An 8,009-nucleotide genomic window follows, 5' to 3' on the forward strand; every position below is an offset into this window, starting at 1 on the left:
GAGATGCTTGGTGACGCAGGTGGTGGTGTTGGTGGTACATCCCATGTTTGCTGGGCGGCAGGTGCCAACGTTCCTCCAGAGGCAGAGGAAGAGGCCGAGGCGGCGGCAGCAGCAGCAGAAGAGGCCGAGGCGGCGGCAGCAGCAGAAGAGGCCGAGGCGGCAGCAGCAGAAGAGGTAGCAGGGGGAGCCTGAGTGACTTCCTTGTTTTTAAGGTGTTTACTCCACTGCAGTTCATGCTTTGCATGCAGGTGCCTGGTCATGCAGGTTGTGCTAAGGTTCAGAACGTTAATGCCTCACTTCAGGCTCTGATGGCACAGCGTGCAAACCACTCGGGTCTTGTCGTCAGCACATTGTTTGAAGAAGTGCCATGCCAGGGAACTCCTTGAAGCTGCCTTTGGGGTGGTCGGTCCCAGATGGCGGCGGTCAGTAGCAGGCGGAGTCTCTTGGCGGCGGGTGTTCTGATTTTTCCCACTGCTCCCTCTTTTGCTACGCTGTTGGCTCGGTCTCACCACTGCCTCTTCCTCCGAACTGTGAAAGTCAGTGGCACGACCTTCATTCCATGTGGGGTCTAGGACCTCATCGTCCCCTGCATCGTCTTCCACTCAGTCTTGATCCCTGACCTCCTGTTCAGTCTGCACACTGCAGAAAGACGCAGCAGTTGGCACCTGTGTTTCGTCATCATCAGAGACGTGCTGAGGTGGTATTCCCATGTCCTCATCATCAGGAAAAATAAGTGGTTGTGCGTTATTTCATTCTAGCTCTTCCACCCCTGGGGAAGGGCTAGGTGGATGCCCTTGGGAAACCCTGGCAGCAGAGTCTTCAAACAGCATAAGAGACTGCTGCATAACTTGAGGCTCAGACAGTTTCCCTGATATGCATGGGGGTGATGTGACAGACCGATGGGCTTGGTTTTCATGCGCCATCTGTGCGCTTTCTGCAGAAGACTGGGTGGGAGATAATGTGAACGTGCTGGATGCACTGTACCTAATGCCTGTACCTGCTCAGGCCTTACCATCCTTAGAACGGCATTGGGCCCCACCAAATATCGATGTAAATTCTGCTGGCTACTGGGACCTGAGGTAGTTGGTTCACTAGGACGTGTGGCTGTGGCAGAACGGCCACGTCCTCTCCCAGCACCAGAGGGTCCACTAACACCACCACGACCATGTCCACGTCCGCGTCCCTTATTAGATGTTTTCCTCATTGTTCCCGTTCACCACAATTTTGAGAATGGCAAATTTGGGAATAGTTTTTCAACCCAAAACAAAAAATGTGCTTTTACGGTCACTACAAATAACTTGACCAGCTAAAACAGTACAGATTTGGTTGAATAGAAATGTGAGGCCTGTTTTTTTTTTGCGCTGTGTGACAGGTATAGGTTTAATCACAGAATCAGACTTCTATCAGCACGCTAGCGTGTGTCTTAGGTTTTTCTGAATGACACTATCAGCACCTTCAATGTAAGATATCCTTTTTGGGATAGATTTCAAGTAGGCCTCAAATACCAGAAACTAGTTATTTTGAGAATGTCAAATTTGGGAATGGTTTTTCAACCCAGAAAAAAAAATGTGCTTTTACGGTCACTACAAATAACTTGACCAGCTAAAACAGTACAGATTTGGTTGAATAGAAATGTCAGGTCTATTTTTTAGGCGCTGGGTGACAGGCTCAACTTGCCCCTGATGTAGTATATGGCCAAAAAATAACCAGACTGTTGCTGGTTAAATGCACTTGTGTGACACAGGCTCAGCCTGCAGCTGATGTAGTATATGGCCAAAAAATAATCAGACTGTTGATGGTTAAATGCACTTCGGTGACACAGGCTCAGCCTGCAGCTGATGTAGTATATGGCCAAAAAATAACCACACTATCGATGGTTAAATACACTTGGTGACAGCTTGTGCTGGCGCACCACAAGTCACAAAATGGCCGCCGATCACCCCAGAAAAAAAGTGATCTAAAAACGCTCTGGGCAGCCTCAAAAAAGTGAGCAAGTCAATATTAGCACTTCAATGATCCACAGCTGCAGATCGATCACAGAATGAAGTCTTTTGGAGGAGTTAATCTGCCTAATCTCCCCCTAACGTCGCAGCTGCAACCTCTCCCTATGCTTGAATCAGCAGAGTGACATGCGGCGCTACGTGACCCAAGCTTAGGGTCCATTCACACGTCCGTTTTTTCTTTCCTGATCTGTTCCGTTTTTTGCTGAACAGATCTGGACCCATTCATTTTCAATGGGTCCTGGAAAAAAACGGACAGCTCAATGTCTGATTTTTTTCAGGACCCATTGAAAATGAATGGGTCCAGATCTGGTCCAGATCTGTTCAGCAAAAAACGGAACAGATCAGGAAAGAAAAAACGGACGTGTGAATGGACCCTAATATAGAGGCTGGGTCACATGCTGCACTAGCCAATCACAGCCATGCCAATAGTAGGCAAGGCTGTGATGGCCTCTTGGGGCAAGTAGTATGACGCTTGTTGATTGGCTGCTTTGCAGCCTTTCAAAAAGCGCCAAGAAAGCGCCGAACACCGAACCCGGACTTTTACGAAAATGTTCGGGTCCGTGTCATGGACACCCCAAAATTCGGTACGAACCCGAACTATACAGTTCGGGTTCGCTCATCCCTAGTTGCCACATTTTTAGTGCATACATTTTCCAGATGGGCACACGTTTAGATTAACATTTACATTAGTGTTTTGTTTTTTTAATTAAAAATGTATCTGCTTTCCAGGTCCTGATCTAAAGGCGGTCAGAGGAGTTTCAGAGGGAACACCCACTAAAAGTAAAAAAATAAAAAATAAAAATAAATAAAAATAAAGATATATATATATATTTTTTACACATTGTCATAGATAAAAAACAGTCACCAATAAGATCTTCCAGATGTATAACGTCTGAAGACATTTTTATGTTTTTCCCCTTTATGGTTGAGTTTTACTTCTTGTGTGCTCCATCACCCCCTTGTGGTATGCTGTGGAAATGCACTTCATACTGACTATACCTCAAAAAGCCCAAGCATTGTCAGACAAAGGTAGGGTGCACTGAGGGCCGCCTGTCATATTTGCAGATGGCAGTCCAGCTTAGGATGGGTTCACATACAGTGCTTTTTTTTTGGTGCGTTTTTGTGCTTTTTATTTTTGTTAGGCAAAAAATCCAGCTCCAGATGTTGCAGGGAAGCCTATGGGAAATATTAAACGCAGGACAAAGAGGCTTTTTTTTGTAGTGGCATTTTTTTTTCACCCTTCTGGGTCAACAAATCCAATTCCCAGCACGCTCTGGATCTGGCACTTTTCTCCCCTAGACCTCCATCGTATTTTCTGCAGCCTTCATAAATCGCATTTGCGTTTTTTGCATGTTATTTTTTACTGTTTTTTCCCCATACAGGCTTCCAACAGGCTTTAGCATGAAACTGGCCGGGAAACTCCACTCTGCTATATCTGTTTCTCTCTGACTCTGCTGGCTGTATAACTCAGCTTCTTCTGTAAGCTGCACTTCGCTTTGTAGTCTGACTCTAGGTTATGCCAGGGAACTTTCCTCCTGGCTCCTGTGGCTTCAAGCTTTGGCCTCCATGGCCAGCAGAGCTTAGGGTGCTCTGGCTGGCGTGGGCACGTCCAGCAGAGACATACCCCTGCACAAACTTCCCCTAGCTGGGGGTAAGCTATTCTGGAACTAACTGATCCCCACCTTTCCTGCAGGAAGTAGGACTCTCCCACCTCTGTCCAGAGGGCACGGGGGTTAGAATGGAATGAAAGGTTCCATTCTATCTAATTATAGAACTGCTGTGTTTGCTGCCAGCTGCTGGCGAACCAGGCTCATTACATGAACAGTTACATAACATTAGAAATGCACAGTGTGGAGGACCTGGAATAAATGCATAAGATGACATGAGGTTAGACCAATAAAGACAATAGCAAGGTGCAGAAGCGGTAACACTACTCTGGGGTGTTATACAGGTGCGTTTGAATACTTTTAGGCTGGACTGAAACCGTTTTAATTTTGTGGCGTTTTCTGCTCTTTTGCATTTTTTTGTGTGATTTTTGTGCATTTTGTTGTTGCAGATGTGAGCTGACAATCAATGGGAAATAGGAAATGCAGAACCCAAGAGCCCCTTTTTCTTTCAAAACGCAGCATGTTGAAGCCACAACTTTTTATTCCCAGACCTTTTCCATCCCCTTCTTTATAGGGAAATAAACTCCAGGAGAAGAAAAAAAAAAAAAAGCCATCCACATTTGTTTTGAAAAAGAAAAATGAAAAAAAAAAAAAGACATCTTTCAGACCAACATGCATGGGGTTCACAAACTTTTGCCACTGGGGGGCCGCCGACTGAGGATTAAAAAAAATAAAAATAAATAAATTCATGTGGCGAGTGGGCCGTGGCGCTGCGATAGGGGGCGGTCGGAGCCGGAGGCAGAGAGGGAGTGGTCCCGCAGTCTGGGCGGCAGTTCTTCTGACTAGTCCTGGCCGGAAGTGGAGGAGGCCGACTCGGAGCCTGCCGTACAGCGAAGCTGCTGGAGTGTGGGCAGCTGGCTTGGCACGCAGACGTACGGCACGGTTCGGTTCAAGTGGCTGAGCTGAGGTGAGGGCTGGCTCTGGTCTGGCTGGGGAGTGGGGACTGTCACTGTAGCGGTGTGTGTGTCCGACCGAAGCGTCAGTGGAGAACTGGAGTTATATCATCTGTGAGGTACAGCCGGGTCTCAGCAGCATCTTCCCTATTCACACACATATACCTGCTCAAGCCTGGCAGCTGCATTATTTAATAGTGTGGTGTGGTGTGGTAAGGGTTAATGGCATTGGCAAAGACACAGCCACCTAGTCCGGTATTTGATACCCATTCCTCTGGAGATCTGTGCTTGATGTCCCTCTCCCTTAGAAATCGTGCTGATACAGAGGACATTTAGATTCATACATTTCCTACACTGGCACAAATGCGTTGCCGGTGACCAACCGTCTGTGCTCAGTCCTACGCGTAACCGTCGCAAGTGCGTGAGGAGCTGCGGATGTGGCGGCGAGGTCCGAGAGGTATGTGGGGGTGGGAGATCCGGGAGCATAATTTTTTTTTGCTATGGGGCCCAGTCATTTCTAGTTACGCCCCTGAGAGGAGCTATTGGGCCTCCCCAGTCACCAGCTGGTATGGCTACCTCTACACCCCCCTGTCTAGCTAGTGGTACCAATGGGCAACTGCTTCCTATTTACCCATGAAACTGGGTTTAGGAGTAGAAAGTCTGAGAAACTGTGGCATAAACCCATACTTACCAACTCTCCTGAAACATCAAAGCCTACCAGGAATCAGCCCCAACCTTGTGTAGATGGTGCAATGTCACATCGCCCCAGTGAGGGGGCGCCACCATGTCAAGTAAAGGGGGATGACCTGCCTTCAATGGGGTGGGACTTTGTAAATTGGGCGTATCTAGACGAATACAAAAAGCTGCACAATACAACCTGGAGGAACCTGTAGACCAGAAGGGACCAGATGTGATCAGGGACTCCTTTATTCTTGATATTCACATTTCTATGACCTCATCTTATCACAGCCTTCTTCTCGCCATCACCAGTAGGCGTTCTCTTGGTCTGTAGGTTGCTCCAAGCTTCTGGGGCATCATGGGGCACCATTTAATCGGAGGCTGCTGGGGAAGCATCTTCTTCATGCACCAGGGCAGCAGGGTCACAGGGCACAGGGTCATATTCTAGGGTGTCATCAATATTTTCAGGGCCCAGGCGATAATGGCGGCTCTTATCTACGGAGACCTAGACCAATGATAAATAACATTAAGGTTACACGCCATGTCACCCCTAATGCAAAATCTGCAACAGCCCCCTCCCCCCTATCACGTGTCATGTATGATACCGGCGTCCTATGTGGCAGAGGGACCAGGGTCTGGATTCGACTGCGACCTCTGCACCCCCAATAGCTACGCCCTGTGACCAGTACAGAACGGACTCTAGAGGAGACCCTCACCTCATTGTCAGAGTTCTCTGCCTCCTCGATTTCACAGTCTGGAATTTCCATCTGGGGGAAAAAAAAAAAAACAAATCAAGAGAAGAACTGAAGAAAATCTACAAGCAGCGATCTCCAACCTGAAGCTCTGTCGTGTACTACAACTCCCAGCACGCTCAGGCTCACTAGACGAAGGTTGGAGATCATTGCAATAAAGATCTAAACTGCCCCAATTGCAATACATTGGATTTAAGGGGTTGTCCAATCCCCAAAATAATTTTACTGATGGCCCCAGAAGTGGTCATCCTAAAGATAAAAAGTCACCCTCTGCAGCCGTTCACGTGCCGCTAGGGGACTCGCCACTGCTGAGGCCAGTGAATGGCTGTGGCAAAGCACATGATGACTGATAGGATGTCGCATGCAATCCCCTGCAGACGGGGGGGGACTTTTGGCTCTGAAAGGGAATAATGCAAACGGTGGAGAAGGTTCATCAGAGGTTTTCATCAGCGAGGGTCCTGGTGAAGAGAAGGTGGCGCTATTGCATTAGTGTCTGTGGCAAATACCCATTCAGAGCACAGTGGTCAAAAGTGGTACTGCAAGAGGCATGCCAATTTATAAATATTTATGCCCTGAAACAGACAAAAAATGAATAAATACTGCAGCAGTTTTTAGACCAGGTGCACACCATTAATTGGCCAAATCTTACAGCACCATTGGGGGGTGGGTGGGATCTAAGACCAGCATAAAAAGCCCATCTTAGTAAATGACCCCCATTGTGTGTTATTGCAGCTCATCCCTACAATGGAGATGAGCTGTAATACAACACATAACCTGCGAACAGATGTGGCGCTGCTTCTGAAGCAAACTGCCATATTTTTGTTAATTATGTACAACCCCTTTAAGCAAGTTTTACATTGGAGGAAGCCTTTCTCAGAACAGACAACCCTTTTTTACTTGAATGGCAAAGAGTTCCCCTTTAAATCATTCATAACCTATGGAGCAGCTGACCAGCGCTTGCACAGAAACAAGTCCAACTTCACCGCGGTCAGGTGCCTCCATAACCCTGTCTTCCTGCCCAGGAGCTCACACTGGAGATGATTGGTGCAGTAGTACTTCACCACGGTCAGGAGCTCACACTGGAGATGATTGGTGCAGTAGTACTTCACCACGGTCAGGAGCTCACACTGGAGATGATTGGTGCAGTAGTACTTCACCACGGTCAGGAGCTCACACTGGAGATGATTGGTGCAGTAGTACTTCACCAGCTCTGCGGGACTCACCTTCCAGGTTAGCGGTCTCACTGTTGCATCCTGCAGGTGGAAGGACGGGATTTCTAGCCTGGGGATCGTTCACCTAATGAGCTCAGTAAATGAGTAGATTTAGAGATCACGCCCAGTTTGTATGTTCCCAGCAGGATCGCCACATGGGAACGCCGTGTGTAAGATTCACGTGCGGCTACTTCCGGGCACGTTTTGTGGCTTTTTAAAATGTTTTTGTAGAAACTTTCATAAAAAATATCAGAATCAATGGAAGACCTCGTGCACCGATCCACATTCCAGAACCTGGTCCTCATTGTACCTCGAAAGGACCGGCGGGTCTTGTTCTCAAGGGTCCTGAGAGGGACATAACATGGCGTTCTCCAACGCACTCTGTAATATAGTACTAAACACTAGTTCATGGCGTCTTCGAGACCGAAATCGGAGCGTGCTTTTCTTGTGCAGTTTTTCTTCACTGAGGATTTGACTTCGGGGGGTCATTTATCAAAGACTGGCTTAGGCCTCATGCACACGACCGTTGTTTTGGTCCGCATCCGAGGCGCGGTTTTTGTGGCTTGGACGCGGACCATTCACTTCATTGTGTGCTGTCCGCATCCATTGCTCTGTTCTGTGGTCCGCAAAAAATATATAACCTGTCCTATTCTTGTCCGTTTTGCGGAAGAGAATAGGCAGTTATATCAATGGCTGTCCGTGCCGTTCCGCAAATTGCAGAACACACACGGATGCCATCCGTGTTTTGCTGATCCGCAATTTGCGGACCGCAAAACACACAACGGTCGTGTGCATGAGGTCTTGC

The sequence above is a fragment of the Bufo bufo genome, chromosome 8, assembly GCF_905171765.1.
Source record: "Bufo bufo chromosome 8, aBufBuf1.1, whole genome shotgun sequence".
NCBI classification, from domain to species: Eukaryota; Metazoa; Chordata; class Amphibia; order Anura; family Bufonidae; genus Bufo; species Bufo bufo.